Below are 16,704 nucleotides of genomic sequence, written 5' to 3'. Positions count from 1 at the left end.
GTGCGGGGCAGACCGCGGGCGCATATTCGCGCACAGTGAGACAGACCACGCAGGCCCCAGGGGGCGAGGGCTGACAGCGGTGGCACACTCGCGAGCAGTGGGACGAAACGCGTGGGCCAGGTGACGGCAGCAACTGCGGCACCGGTGAGGGCCATGGCGGCAGGTGGGGAACAGGACGCCATAGTCCCTCTTTGACCCCGCCCCCACATACAGCGTCACAACCCAGCGACTTAGTTGCCCTGTTCTAGTGAACATTTTAGGGCTCTGATCCTGCCATGGAACAGGCACAAACAACCCGAAAGATGGCACAAGAAGAACTCAAAGTCCCAGAGCCAATAACTCTAAGCGACCGAGAAATTGCCAGCCTCTCAGAAGCACAATTCAGGACACTATTTATCAGGATGCTCACAGAACTGGTAGATTATAGTCACAAATTAGAGGAACAAAGTCACAAATTAGAGGAACATATGAAGGCTAAACTAATTGAAATGAAGGGAGATGCACAGGAAACCAATAGTGATGGAAAGGAAACGGGGACTCAAATCAATGGAATGGACCAGAAGGAAGAACAAAACATCCCACCAGAAAGGAATGAAGAAATGAGAATTCAAAAAAATGAGGAGAGGCTTAGGAACCTCCAGGACATCTTTAAACGTTCCAACATCCGGATTATAGGGGTACCAGAAGGGGGAAAGAAACAGCCACGAGTGGAAAACGTATTTGAACAAATAATAAAGGAGAACTTCCCCAGTCTGGCAAAGGAAATAGACTTCCAGGAAATCCAGGAAGCTCAGAGAGTCCCAAAGAAGTTGGACCCAAGAAGGAACACACCAAGGCACATCATAATTACATTAGCCAAGACTAAAATGAAGGAGAGAATCCTAGAAGCAGCAAGGGATAAGGGGACAGTCACCTACAAAGGAGTACCCATCAGACTGTCAGCGGATTTCTCAAAAGAGACCTTACAGGCAAGAAGGGGCTGGAAAGAAGTATTCCAAGTCATGAAATCCAAAGACCTACAGCCAAGATTGCTTTATCCAGCAAAGCTTTCATTTAGAATGGAAGGACAGATAAAGTGCTTCTCAGATAAGGTCAAGTTCAAGGAGTTCATCATCACCAAGCCCTTATTATATGAAATGCTAAAGGGACTTATATAAGAAAAAGAAGATGAAAAATATGAACAGTGAAAGGACAGCAAACACACAGTTATTAACAACCACACCTAAAACAAAAGCAAACTAAGAGGACAGCTAGATCAGGAGTGGAACCATAGAAATGAAGAACACATGGAGGGTTAGAAACAGGGGGGTGGGAGCGGGAGAAGTGGGGAGAAGACACAGAAAACAGCATAGACAGTAGGTAGAAAATAGATAGGGGGAGGGCAAGAATAGTGAGGAAATATAGAATCTAAAGAACTTAAGACGCGTGGTTATAAACTAAGGGGGGCAGAATGGCGGGGGAGGGAGGGTGTGGGTGGAAGGGATTGAAGGAGGGAATAGAACAACTGTAATGGTATAATCAATAAAATATACTTAAAAAAAAAAAGAGAGAGACACTTGCCCTGGCTGGGTAGCTCAGTCATCCAGAGAGTTGTCCTGATGCACCTAGGTTGCAGGTTTGATCCCTGGTTAGGGCACGTACAAAAATCAACCAATGAATGCATGAATATATAGAACAACAAATCGGTCTCTCTCTCTCTCCCTGCAACTCCCTCTCTCTGTCTAAAATCCATAAATTAAAAAAAATTTAAATAAAGAGAGCCTTGCTCTTACTATTCTAACTTTGGACTATGCAACAAGTACTTTTGAGCCCCCTGCTGCGTTAAAATCACCAGACTAGAGAGTATGCAGTTTATTACAACGCTGTTCCCACTGGGTAGCAGAAGCAGCTAACAATATTATTTTAAATATATTAAAGCCAGGTTTTAAGGGTTTTTTTTAGTACAAGCCAGGAAGACCAACTTATTTCTTTTTTATCCTTCAGAACAATTTGGAGGTGTTTGGGTTTTTCAGGGGTTTTTTGGTTTTTTTCAATCTCAACTGATTCATTTGGTGGAAATAAATTCACATGCCAGCATGTGGTCTGACCAATATGACTTATCCATTACAAAAAAAATACATAACATTTTCGAATTAAGGTATATTCAGCAGTTATACATTCTTGGTTTAATTTTTCCTCATTCTTTAAAATTTATTGATCATAGAAGCAAAGAGCACACACCTGAGATTGTCACTGTAGAAAGATTGGCCAACATCAGTCCCGTTGTTCAAATCAAGATAATTCAGTCATTTCAGCCAGCTTGAGTGAAGGGTGTATTATGAGAAGAGAGGAATGTTTCATGAAGCTTGAAAGTACATGCCCAGGCAACCCATATCTATTGGTAACTAGATGTTTGCTTGCTCTGTCTCTTTCTCATCTTTCCCAATCCCATCTGGAGGGTCTGTTTTCTCTAGTTTCCTCTGTCCTTTGCTCTATGTTCTGGCTTCTCTTGGCAGGCTGGCTCTCTCCGTTTACTCACCAGTACACACGGCCCCAGCTGGCTGCTCTAATCTAGTCCGGGAGATAAAGGAATGTCCGTGAGTTCTTCAGGTAGAGTCAGAAGTCCATCACCTGCTGTAATAAAACTGGTTGCCCAGCCCCACCCTCCAGCACACCCTTTGAAAGTACTTGTATGAGAATGAGGGGTAGTGCTTGCAATCATCCCCAACATGTACACCACGCTCCTTGCATTCACATGTGGACCTCTTAGCACATCCGACCCTGCTCCCCTTGGCAGATAGTACAGTGAGTGACCAACTGGTCACGATCATGTCTGGTTTCCCCAGAGGTGTCCAGCAGAGGTGGGATTGGTAACCCCAGTGTTAAATGTTTATTCTTGGAAATAAAAGTGAGGGGAAAGGATTATAGTATTTCTCAATATGTTAGTAGAGGCCTCATTTATTTTTAAACAAATACATATGAATTAAAAGCATGCAAATAACTCCTTTGACCACTTCTCAGAATGTATGGTAAGAAAACAATCATACCAGGACACAAAATGTTATAGATGAAAGTGTTCAGTTTTAGACACATATAACTGGAGGAGCAAGGCGCCTATCTCCCAATAGGAATTTCAATTACAAATGTATGTTCCATGCCTGGGGCCAGCTATCACGCAACCTTTAAAAATCATCTTTTTGAAGACTATTTACTAACATAGGAAAATATTCATAATATTGTTACAGAAAAAAGCAAAACATAAAATTATATGTCTGCTCCTAATTTTTTTCTAATTTTATCTTACATTATTTGCATATAATTAATTTAAAGAAGATGAGCAGGGAAACACATGAAAATGTTAACTGATTATTTCTGAATGGTGGGAACATGGGTAATTTCAGATTTCTTCTTGACTGTTAACTTATTTTCTAGTTGTCTAAGAGGATTATATTGTGTTTATAAGATGGAATATGTTTACAATCCCTATTCTACTGGCCTTGTTACCTGAATTTTCTGATTAGGTACTTGAGCCTACCACCTCACAGCAGGGCCTTCAATAAAATGAACAGTAAAAGGAAAAAGAGAGAGAAGGCGATAAAAGTGAACTCTCATGAAACGTGGCCAGAGTCTGCTCTCAGTTCGTCTTGTGCTCCTGTGGGAAGGGCCCCGTGGAAGCCAGAAGTGTCTGTGGGACAGACATCTGACTGTAGCTGTTCATTTCCTCACCCCTCGCCATGAGCTGCAAGCGCCCCTGCCTCGTGCTTGCAATAGCCAACTGTAATTGGTGCACCGAGGCTCCCGCTGATGTGTGGTAAGGCTGATAAGGTTTGTGAATGTGGTCACACCCACTGTTTGTTTTTTTTTTAAGAAATGGTTAAGAGTATTATTACAGTAGAGTGTTGACAAGCATGGCAAAGATTAAAAGCGTGGTTCCTTTTTGAAATAAATTATTCAGCATTTAGACTGGCCGAAGATTTATTTGGCAGTAATTTCTCAGTTAAAATTCCCTGAGGTTTGTTTATATGGCTACGTTGGTTCTTTATTTTAAGTATATCAGCATTTTTCCACAGCTTCAAGCTATTCTCATCTCAGCATGTAGGAAGTTAATAGGTAGCACAGAAGCTCATTATTTTAATTCCAGTAAAAAAACAGAATTAGCTGAAGAGGCAAAGGTACTAACGCCATCTCTTCTGGTACCCTGAAGGACCCACAGGGACAGCCACAAACTCAAATTCCTCATGGCAATTGGGACCCCTGGTCCAGGTCACCAAAGGAATGGGCTCAGCCAGACGCAATTCCAGATAATCTACAGACACTGTCTGCAGATATGAAATAAGGACCAGATGGAATTTTGTATTTCTAATGTAGCAAAAATTCATATTTTTAAGACGTATCAAAGAAACGTAGTTTCAGTTAAGGCGGATGCCCACCTAGATTATACATTTCCAGCAGTACCACCATTCTTCAAAGCATCTGAGGAATTCCGGTTTGGAATTGCAAAATGCATCCGAAAATTAGTCTTGCTAGTTTCTAGTCACATATGAATGAGATTAAAAAGTCACATTGCTCAATTTATTTACTAGACTGGGCTCCAGATGCCTTTTGTATTTTCTAAATAGCAGATGCTCTCACACAACCAAAGTTCAGCACCAATAAATCCTTCAAAACCACATTCCTTGGGCTAACACAGGAATTCCAATAAGAGAATTCCAAAAGGGATTAGAATAATGGTAAAATCACTAGAATAAGTGTATAGCTTTCCTACTTAATAATTTGGAACTGGGCATTTGGATCTGTAAGGTCAGGCACACTTTAATTTTAAAAAATCTTAACACTCTTTCGTTCAATTAATAGCGAGTGAGTGCCAGACCTGGTCCCAGGAATTGCAGCAGAAAATACGCAGTGGGGTCAGCTCTATGGTAACACCACGTTTCACAGAACGGACTGTAGTGGTCTCAACATGCTGTCTTAGAATTGTGCTAACTTGATCTAGCTCAGTCAGAAAAGAATACGTGTAGAACAAGGTGCATCAAAAGTTGGAAAGCGAAGAGCAGGCCTGTGAATCAAAGGATCGCGGTTCAATTCCCAGTCAGGGCACATGCCTGGGTTGCAGGCCAGTTCCCAGTAGGGGACCCACGAGAGGCAACCATACATTGACATTTCTCTCCCTCTCTCCTTCCCTTCCCCTCTAAAGATAAATAAATAAAATATTTTTTAAAAAGTTAGAAAGCAAGAGGGATCCTTTGACATTGCTTTCACAGGTACTTGTGTGTGTTTGTGTATGTGTGTGTGTGTGTGTGTGTGTGTGTGTGCAAGACTTTGAAACAAAGTGGGGAAGTACATTTGTATTCAGCTAAATTTAATTTAAGTGCCGACATAACCCCTGAGAATTTGGGAGGCTCCCTCAGCTGGAATGCATGACCGAAGTTACTTACGTACCTCACAGTGGTTGCTACAAAATATAGGACTAAAACCTTACTGTGCTGTTTAATTAAAGTATTTTTGCCATCATCGGTAGCAAGAGCAACATTTCTTCTGGCTGAGGGGTGTCCCAGGTTTTACCCCTTTGACCAAAAAAAAAGGCAAAAATAGTTCAGGAAAGCCAGTTAAAGTTAATTCCATTTCAGTCAACAAATATAATTTAGACACTAGGAATGGTGCCAAGACATGAGGATACAAAAATGAATGTTTTGAGGAGATGTCCGCAGTGGCAACAAACTCATCCAAGTTACCTGAACTTTGGGGTCTCACCAAGAATGTAACGGAGACACACAGTCTTCCAGCTCCCACTAGGACCAGCTCCGGAAGCTCACTGCCCTACTTCTGCCTCTCTGGATACCTGGAGATGCCCTAAGCATAGTGGTGCCTTGAGGTGGAGCAAATGATCTTGACCAGGAGATGACAGTAGCTTGGCAGAAATATCTAGAGAGACAGGCAGTTTGGTGTTCCCATCAGAAAATGACCAGAATCTTGGCAAAAGAGAACTTCGTTGCACAGTGAGCATAGTAGGGCCTGTTGTGCCACAGAGCGCCATCCCATGTTGGGCGAAGCCCTTGGTCCCTTGTGGGAATTCAAGGTTGTCACTCAGAACCCTCTTCCAATTTTTCAAACCACTCCCAAATTTGAGGGGTAAAGGACATTCAGCAGGTGCTGTAAAACTGGTGTTTCCCCTTTCTCTGCCCCATTTCCCAAGCCCCACTTTTCTCCTTTAGGCACTCAGGGACTGGTCCATAGCAGAGAACAAATTTATACAATTTTGTTCATAAGCGATGTCGTCATGACAATGATGTGGTGGCTCCCTCCTGCTGCAATGCCCCCCACCACACACACACACCCCTCCTCGATGAGCAGGCAGTACAATGCTGGTACTGACTCTCAGACTAAAGAAAGTTACTCGTCCAACCCAAGGACCCTCTTGTTGGTAGAAACTATAAGCCAATTATTCCCAACTCTAGAAAGATTGGCCATTATGCCCAATTGCCTGAAGATTCACACCTAAAATGTCATCAATGTAAATGAGTCTCTCCCTACTTGGAACATGAAGATGTTTTGCCTCTGGTCCCTTTCAACATGTAGGGTACACCATCACTACATAAATTCCCCTTAAAGTTACCACCACATAAGTGAGTAGTAGGTACAACTGAAATTTAGGGATATATTGGCACTGTCTGTTTTGGTCATTAAATTAATTTGAAATAACAAATGTACATTAAGTAAGCTTCAATTTCTGGGCTTCATAGTTCAAGTCAGGTAAGAATTCAACATGATGTCTTCTCATTTAAGAAAGAGTTGTGCGCCAAAAGAGAAAACCTAACTTGATCTGTACTGTTGGCTTTTTCTGTGATCTTATTAATATCCCTAAGAGCTTTAGGGGTACATTTTTAAATCATGAAAACATGTATTGCTTTCGACATTCCAGAGAACTTAGGGGTCAGGAATTTAGAAAATAAATGATTGGAACAGAAATTGCCCTAAATATTGTTCAACTCTAAAGATGATGATGTCTATTTTTCTTCCGTTGCCATCCAGATAGAATCTCCTGCTTCTTATCTTACATCCCATCACAAAATGCACCTGCTTTGAATCTGTGTGTGGTGAATGATGTACGTTCTCTTTCAAAATATCTTGTAGCTGCATGATCAGCATTAAGTAGACTTTAGTCATTGGTTTAGACGTTTATTCTTTAGACATTATCTAGTGTCTACTATATATCAGGCATTTCGTTTGGATTTGGGAACATAAAGATGAAGACATTCTCCATGCTCATGGAACTTAAAGTCCATCTGGAAAGAGAGAGGGATAAGTGAATAATTATGACAGAATGTGATGAAAACATTGGTGAAAATGTGGGCAAAGTGCTTTGGAAGCACAGAGGAGGTATGAATAGTAGCCTTGAAAAATTGAGAATTAACCAAAGTACTACCTTTGGAGGACACTGGAATGGCAATTGTAACAGAGGGTTTGTGTATACCCACACACACCACCATCAGCATACAATTTCAAACTTCTGTATGAAGTTGAATTACATTCCTATTTCATAGCTGAGGAAATCAAGACAGTCTTGGTCAGTTTCAGGGTCACTGAGGCCGACCCTCCCATAGTCTGGCTTGTTTATTTGTTTTCTCTGCCCTTTTTGCAAGAGAATATTTACAACAATGAACCTTCATGATTTCTGGGCGCTCAGAAAAATGCTGTTTGACCAGTGAACAAATTCTTCTTGATTGTTTTGGATTAAGAGTTGCTACTCTGCTGAAATTAAGCCAAAATCGCCTTCAGAAAGCAAAGTATTTCATTGGAACAGAACAAGTCAAAGTTGGAAATAGGGGCTGTTTGGGTGCCCTGTGCCGAAACCCTCGGAGTCTGTGCATCCCAGCGCCAAACTCTTGCTTCCAGAACTCGGGAACATGGCTTCCCGGGCCTGCCTATTCCAAACTCACACTTCTGGCTTCTTCTGTTCTGCAGCTCCTAGGCCTGTTCCTAGAATGCAATGTGGCACTATAATTTTATGGAATAGCAGGCAACTCTTTCTAATGGAAGGCCACTAAAATTATCAAATTTCATTCATTACTAAGCCATGTAAGTAACTGACTGATGGTTACAATTTGAATGGGCCATAGAGGGAAGATAAATGGAATGATTTCGGACTAACAGGTCCCTTTGTGGCTTTGGGTGGGGTCATCCCTCTTGGGAATGGTACACAAAGAACTGAAGGGTGACTAAGGAATAAGAAGCACTGTTACCTCCGTGTGGTGTCTCTCGGGTGAACAAACCACCCCGATGCGGCGGTGGCCAGTGAGGCCTGGAGGCTGCTTTCGCTCATGGTGGGACCTGGGCTGAGCTACTTTAACTTCTTCCTAGCCTAGATAAACCTCCTAAAAAATGAGAATAAAAATATATTAAATTTTAAGCACTCCTATAAAGGAGGATACGAGTAAAGAAAACTCATTCACATTTCATTGAAATATAATATTGCTATGGACTGGATGTTTCTGTCCTCCTCAAAACTGACATGTTGAAGGCCTCATGCCATGCCATTTGGAGGTGGGGCCTTTGCAAGGTAATTAGTTCACAGGGATGGGGCCTTTGTGATGTGATTAGGGTACTTAGAGGAAGAGGAAGAGAGCTGGTCCCCTCTCTAGGGAGAATCAGTCAGAAGACACCATCAGCAAACCAGGAAGAGGCCTCACCAGACATCAGAGCTGCTGGTACCCTGGTATCCCCATATCCCCACCCCCGGAACACTGAGAAATAAGCACTCGTTGTGTACGCCAACCAGTCCATAGAGATCTGTTAGGGTGCTCTGAACCAAGACAAGTGGTGTTTAGCAAACAAATGGATACGTTAGGTGAGAGATTCTCCCACTTCTGAAATTAGAAACTCTTTTTGAGGGGGTTTGTTGTGAGAGAGAGAGGAAGTAAAATGACACATGCTAATGGTAGAAATGATACACTATGCCACATCACCTCTGCAAGACAACATAGACAAATGAAACAGGTAGGTGATGAACTGGGAGGAAATACTGTAAACACTTGTAACTTACATGATGGTCTACATAAGAAACCCCAGCCAACTGGCAGGGGAGCAAAGAGGAAAACCTGAACAAAAGTGGGCAAAAGATACAAGCAGACAATTCCCAGGAAACCCAAACAGCTAACTAGTATGTGAACAAACACTAAGACTAGTTAGTAATTTTGAAAAATGCAAATTTTTGAGAAGGTGGGCTTCACTGGACTTGTGCCAGCACCTCCCAGACGCTGAAGATGTACAAAAGAGCAAATAGATGCACTTTAACAAGAAGTGCACGCCTTGGCTTTTTGCCTTGCCTGTGCCTCATCCAGCCCCAGACAGGAGGCACTGCTGAGGCTCAGGCCGCACTTTGGACTTGACCGTCTCCCACCGTAACATCTACAATTGAATATGGTTTTGTTATCTTTGAAACTCCTGAAGTTATTTGCTTGTATCTTCCCTACGGCACTAACCATATGTTGCCTTCTTCTATAGTGCTCCAACGTACCTTCCCAAAGCAGGAACTCTTAGTCATCTAGAATCATCGGCAGTACTAGCATATTTTGCATGTAACAGGAGTCCAATAAATATTTATTGAAGTGAATTAAGTGGCAGTGAGGGATGCTAAGCTCCCAGCTAATAGTCAGGAAACCATGCTGGCTTTGAAAATGAAGAAAAATGAAGGGAAAAAAAATGACCCAGTTGAACTAGCTCAGCAGTTTCTGAAGTATGTTCCACAGAACACAAATCCTGTAAAGCACTACCTAAAGAAAGGGTCCTGGGTCAAACTATTTGGAAGAGTACCACGTGATGTATCCCCAGACACCAGACCCCATTGAGAATCATTAGCAATGGTGTGCTGGGTTGCACACCATTGCCTGGGGTGCAGGCCTGGTCCCCAGTAGGGGAGAATCATTAGTTGTGCTGGGGCCAACTAATTCTGGCTTGCAAGAGTCTGTTCTTATGTTGTTAGGAATTTTGTGAGTCAATTGTTAGACCATTGCTAAATATTAAACTGTATAACTTACAATGAAAGAAATTTTTTAAAAAATAAAAATAATAATTGCTCAAAACAATGCTTCCTAATTATTTTACTACCTTTTGCTCTTGTGCATGCTCTTGTGCATGCTCTTGACGTTATATGCATCTGTCAGGTGGATGGTGGAAGTACCTGGCCGGCTCGTCCCAACCTCACAGTCACTGCTCAGGGCCGGGGGCGGGGAGGGGGGGGGTGGGAGGGACAGGGTTTGAAATGGACTGTAGTGGGAATCTTTAAACCTGAGAAATCAGCACATGCTACAAAGCCATGTTTTTCTCCAGAGAACGAATTGTTACACATTTAGCAGCACACTCCTGGTCCCAAACATATCAGTGAGAGCCCTACAATAAACACACCCATTTAACTGTCTAAATCACTGCTCTGAACTTCTTTTGACCATGAAGTTATTTTAACACATAGTATTTATTAATGTCCTGAGACACGTAGTTTGGGAATGACTAGACTAAATGATCTCAAAGGCCTTCTGTAGTCCTAACGACCTAGGTAACCCACAAGCCTCCACGTGCAAACTTACCATGCTCACTTCTGAGCTTTCCAATTCATTGGGATGCGGGTGAGGTTAAATCAGTGCTACCCTTAAAAAGAGAGCCAAACTATTTAAAAGGACTCCTACTTCCTAGGAAATACTCATTGATTTATTTATGATTCCTCAGTTCAAAGCAATTTGGTGAAGGGTAGACTACCGTATAGAAAGATGTGGTGTTTGCCCCATTCGTGAGCAAGGAACTCAAGGTCTCTAAATCTCATTTTCTTCACCTGTAAAATGGGGCACTGCACAGGAGTTTTGAGAAAGCAGACAAGATTATTTATGAAGAGTTACATGGAAAGCTATGCAGTTATTACACATAAAAGAAAATGCAATTTGGGTGTTTCTTTCTGAAAGTGGTACAATAAATATGGTCTATAAACTATCTTTAGCTGAGTTTGCCAGATCTCAGAAGTCTTCTCTCAAATTCCCATAACAAAGTGAGTAAAACCCTGGCTCAGACTCCAAAGTAACCTAACCATGCTCCAAGACAGCTCAAAGGTGATCGTTAAGATGCCTCCTGGCTTCATAGTCAAGCTCACAGGAAACTGCAGCTATGTTTTCAAAAGATCTAATTGAAGCCAATTGTATCCAGACTGATAGTAAATGTGCGTGCGGCTGGGTGGTCCCAGTACAGACGGAGCTCCTGGCACGGCGCTTCCAGGCAGTGGCCCTTATCATTAGGAGCAGTCACAGTTCAGAGAGGCCACGTGTGACCAGACTGCTGCCTGGAGAAAGGTGATTTTTATCTCTCAGATCAGCTTCGTATGACCCAAATCTGATTGGGAATAATATTTTCATAAACATAGACATTTTCAGGTTTCTGCTAAAGGTCTAAAAATGTGAACCTGCCTCTTAGGAGGTCACTTTCCAAGGTGAGGATGAGGAGAGGGAGGAGAGGAGAGGAAAGAGGAAACCCTGACTAGCTCGCTCTCTTTCTCTCTTTGATCCCTAAAACACATAAAAGGATGGCAGAATGCCCAGCACGTGCTTCCTGTTTTGGCTGGCCCCCGCCCAGGGATCTGGGGTCTTCATCCAAGGGCCACAGGCAGCCCTTCTGCTGCTTCTGCCCGCAGCAGTGACATTCCAGATGTTGAACAACTGGAGCAGCACGGGCACTGACACATGCACACCAGCTCCAGGGCCGTGAGGAGCATCCTAGAGGCCTAATATGGGTGCTGCGAGTGACAGAGGCCATGGTGGGGAGTGAGTCTCAGGGAAAGAGTTAATTCTCAACCCGAGTGGCCATATTTTATGGTTTAACAACAGCTATGAGCATACCAGAACATACTGGCTAAGGGTCAGCCCTGCTTGTCTATATATCCCTCTTCAGAAACAGGACTTTGCTAATGACACGTCTCCTGATTTCTGATTCTCTCCCATGTAGAATGAATCAGGCCTGAGCTACTATGGAATGACTGGTGTCGTGTCATAATGCAATGACCAGCTATGTCTTGCTTAGGAATGAAAGGGACACTGGTAGGATCTGCCGTTTATTTACATGCCTGAGTGTTCAGTGCTTTCTTTTTAGGATTCTCATCTTATTCTATCCTAAGGACAGCCCTATTGGAAAGGGACTGTCATCACCCTTATGTTATAGGTGAACCCTTATAATATAGACCTTCAGGTTACTATCAAAGTCGCACAACTAATAATGGGTAGGGTCAACTTTACACATGGGTCTGTCTGGCTCCCCAAAGGGGGCTCCCTGTACTGTACAAGACAGCAAAGTGGTTGAATCCACAGCCTCTGGAATCTCGGTGTCTAGATTGGAAGCTCATCACTGTCACTTAGCTAGCGGTGTGGCTTATAAGTTACTTAACTCCCTGTGCCTCCATCTTCTTATATTTAAAATGAAATAATAACATTTGCCTCAGGGTTGTGTTGGAGTAGTAAATGAGTCGTTAAGTCTTTGGAATAGTCCTGGCACATAGAAACCACCCAATAAATGTTTGACTTTTCTTGTCCTTGTATCTCTCAAAGCTGCCACCCATGTCCCGCCCATTCATGGCCTGGATCTTTCTAGGTCAGTGGATCTAAAATCTACTTCATATCACCCTCTCAGATCAAACATTGTGTACCTAAAAAATAGATACTTTACACCTAATGTCAGCCTTAAATATATAACTTCAGGGATAATATTAGGCACTTTGCTACTGGATAACTCTCAGGTACACTTTAATTTTCACTTTAATTTCACGTAATGGCTTACTTATCAACTAAATGAAGTCTCTCTTGCTGAGAGAGAAAGGAGGAAACCAGAGACAAAGGTGATTTAGGAGTATGGGGACTTAGGGTATCAGATGACTTGGGTAAGGCACTGGCTTAAGAAATTTTTTTTGGAACTGAATGTTTCAATAGGTTTTATTGTTATTGGGGTATGGTGCCACTGACAAGTTAAGAGATGATTACCATTAATAAGATAGTGTGTCAACAGTTTGCAAGAGGAGGAGGCACGTCTTGCCAGCCATGAGGGGCCACACGGGAAAGCAGCAGGGTTGGTCAGGAGGAGGGACGAGCTTCAGGTTATAGTGGTTTTTTGCAGGAAGGACCAAGCAAGGCAGGGTGAGCTAGTTAGGACTGGCTAGTCTGAAAAATTTCTGGGGACTCTGGGGCTTAAAGTCTGTCCCTAGTTTTCTTGTACCAGGCCTGGGGGTGATTGAGGCAGGCAGCACCCCAGTGTGGGAGCCCAGTTAGAGAGGTGCTGGGTAAGGGCTCTGGATCGGTTGGTTTGTATTGAAAAGCACACTTCTGGATGAGTCATTTACCGTTTCTAGGACTTGACCAAACCTGGGACAGTCAATTGCTACCAGGTCAGCAAGGCTCCCCAATTCAAATCATCAGAAAATAAAAGACATGGTTAACATGCGAAGCACAGGGCAGTAGACCCCTGTGGTAGAAGAAGGGGAGAAATGAGAAAGGGAAGGAAAGGAGCCCAGCCCCATAGAAGCACCTGTGCAGGTGCACTCAGTCCTACTCTTGTCTTTCTCCCTCCTCCATCACCCCATCTCCTGTGGACTAGTGCTTTATACTCAACCGCCTTTCTGTCTCCATGCTCTGCACCTTGCTACTCCTGTGCACCTCGCACCATTCTTCTCCAGAATCACCCTGTCACCAAGGCTCCAGTCTCCTCTGGGTGGGCCCCAGAAAGCCTAGCTTCTTCATCCTTCCTTTTCCAGAATGCAGCAACTCTGTCACACTTAGATCCATTCAATTAGTATATACCAACAGGCTTCTTACAGAATACCCACAGGCAGCAAAGACACACACCAATTCACAACGGGTGTATTTGTCAGTGAAACATAGACTTCTGGGCGTGGGCTTATGTTTCGTTGGGCTTTGTCGAATATTGATCTGTTCGACAGAGTGATCTGTTCGAACAGTGATCTGTTCTGCCTTCCTAAAAGGGCAGCACCAGGACAGAGCTCTGAAGCTGACCAGTCTCAATTTGGGGGCAAATAGGCTAAATGCCTCCTGGGGACAGTGGCAGCCCACTGAGTCTTCCCCGTGCTGTCGCAGCCAAGGCAGAAGCTCCAAGAGACACCCAGGCGACACCTCAGAGGTGCCATTTGCATTCTTCACTTTGTGGTGTTGGGACACTCTGTGTGAATCTTCTGCAAAGTTAACTGGAGAAGGACAATACCTTAAGGTCAGGATGGCAAGCAGTTTCCATGGATTCTGGAGCCTTTATGAGGTCTGTTTGCTAGAAGCCAGTTAACATGGAGCTGTGCCTCACTCCCATTGACATTTCCGAAAACTAAAGGAAGCCCTAGATCTAAATCCTTCAGTTTCCTCTCTTTTTAGTAACATTCTGAAGTTGTCTCGGTATTGGAGAGATTTCCAGGAAGTTTTCTCAGCTTGACACCTCACTTCTAGTAAATTCAGGCGTACAGCAGCAAGGCAAACATAAGCATGCTTATATAACTGTTTTCTCATAGAGAAAACAAACGTGAGATATTTCCCTTGTGAGATATTTCAGACTACTTTGAACAAAGCAACACCTCCTTCCATGTTTGAAAAAGAAAATAATAAAATAAAAAGATCCAACACAAAAAGTCCTGGCTTAGGACAAGAATTATACAAGAATTATACAAGAATTGGCTTTTAAAGTTTGGGTTTTTATAGTTCATATCCCAGGGTTGCTGCGTACAATGTGAATTTGAGGTTTTACAATAAACACGCACTTAGACACCTCTGCAGTGAGTAAGCCCTGATTATCAGCAGTTATTATAAAACCCAGACTTTGTAGAATAGATTTTTCTTCCCATTTCACTCAGAATGCTTATAAAATGTGAAATCCACATATCCGAGCTTTCCCCAACACCCCCACACAATTTCTACTTCTCCTGACCGCACCTTTCAGCCCCCCCTCTTTGCCCTCTGCCCACCTATTCTGCCCACCTGAACGGCCCCGTCTTTCCCCCGCCCTGTGGTGGAGCTCCACTTCTCTGGCCATCACAGTCTGCCCTCGTGGTCTTCCTTCCGATGCAGAACACTGTCTGCTGATAGGATGGCTTTGGCCAGTAGCCCAGGATTGCCATCGCTGTCTTTTACAATGTCACAGAAACACTCCCGTGCTGTTTCATGTTTCCCTGAGTTACGGCTTACCTCCCCAACTGGACTATAAGTTCCTAGAGGCCAGCAGGACGACTTCCGTGTTTTGGATTTCTCAGAGGGCTCAGCAGAGTGGTCCTAGGAAGTCCGTTCACTGCAGTGGTGCCTTGTTTTGGCCATTTCGCCCTTCCCTGCCTGTTTCCTGTGAGTCCATATCAACTTTCATTGAGTGCCAGATGCTTTCTTTCTGGTAATCTGAAACTCTCGGTTTGTTTTGGAACCTGGAGCACATGTAAACTGTACTGTGACGAACTTTCTTTAAAAATGGGAAGATTAGAAGATCTGAGTAAACAAGTTCATTCCCATCAAAGGCTCCTAAAGATTTATAGACCTATGTATGTTATAGCTTGGTCAGTGTTACTTCTCAAATATGTTTAACTCATATTTCCGTATCCTGTCGTAATCAAGCTTTCTTCGGCAGCAGAAATGAGCCAAAACATTTCCACAGCTGGGGTTCCATGAAGGCCAGCAAGACGCCATTGGGCTGGAGAGGCTGAATTACTCCTATTCATTTCATCTGCAGAAATATTAGAGGGGTCAGCTAACTGCACTTACTTGAAATATACCAGAGAGACCCGATCTATGAAATTGTGAGAAAAATTTTTGTTTTATTGCCAAACTTGAAACCAGACCTGAGTGGTACTTAAAATTTCAGTTACATGAGCAAAGGGGTTTCTTTACACTTGAGGAGGGCCTCTTACATCTCGAGCTGGAATCGGTTCAACAAAGCAGGCCTAGGAGCCATATGTCGGCTGCCTCAACTCGTCATGAAACAGAGTGTGTGCTTCAGCAGCTTAAACACAAAGTAAAACGAGCGAGCATAAACCTGTGGATCTGGCCTTCACAGTTGGAGAGGCAGAGCCGGCCTGAGTGTGCTGGGTGTGTGAGTGCACGCTCCCACCACCGAGGCAGCCGCCTTGCAGGGCAGAGGCATGACCCTCCGGGCACGGCACAGAATGCCATCTAACACGGCCAGAGTTGCTGTAGGAATGTGGAGAATGCCTCTGAGTTCCTCCAGGCTCCTAACTGGGTGGGGGCTTCACCCCAGAAGAACCAGGGGCAGCCTCCCTGCTGTGTTTTGAGAAGCCTTGGTGTATCTCAGGAGCTTGCAGCCAAACTTCAAATGTCGCCATTACAGAGGAGGCCCTTTGCTTAGGCCTCCACCTCCTAGTAAAATGCAACACACACACTGCACATGTGTGCACATTTACACAGCCCTGGGACCTGAGGAGATTCACTTGCACAGCTGGCATCCCAGGCCTGACCTTCACAGGGCCTGCTCTGGAGCCCGCGTCAGACAGAGGGCCTGAGTCATGCAGAATCTCTTTATAAGGCACACGTCTTGGTCAGCTTGGGCTGCTATAGCAAAATACCGCAGGCGGGGCTTCGACAACAGACATTTATTTCTTATAGTTCTGGAGGTGGGGAAGTCCAAGATCAGGGTGACGGAAGATTTGACTCTGAGTGAGAATACCCTTCCTACCCTGCAGATGGGTAACTTCTCATTGTGCCTTCGCAT

The 16,704-nt window shown here is 43.7% G+C and overlaps 1 long non-coding RNA gene across 1 annotated transcript; it reads right to left on the bottom strand.

Annotated features, from left to right (window-relative positions):
• Positions 1 to 7,142: 7,142 nt before the first annotated feature.
• Positions 7,143 to 15,353, bottom strand: LOC118978991 (uncharacterized). Its single transcript, XR_005064823.1, has 3 exons — positions 15,180 to 15,353; positions 8,220 to 8,351; positions 7,143 to 7,262 (listed from the first exon to the last, which is right to left on the bottom strand). It is a non-coding gene; the product is annotated as an uncharacterized LOC118978991 (long non-coding RNA).
• Between the last annotated feature and the right edge of the window lie 1,351 nt (positions 15,354 to 16,704).

This window comes from Sturnira hondurensis, unplaced genomic scaffold (genome assembly GCF_014824575.4).
Source record: "Sturnira hondurensis isolate 20B ecotype Veracruz unplaced genomic scaffold, ASM1482457v3 Scaffold0022201, whole genome shotgun sequence".
Classification (NCBI taxonomy): Eukaryota; Metazoa; Chordata; class Mammalia; order Chiroptera; family Phyllostomidae; genus Sturnira; species Sturnira hondurensis.
Note: the sequence above shows the minus strand (reverse complement) of the source record. Positions and strands in the feature narration are given on the sequence as shown.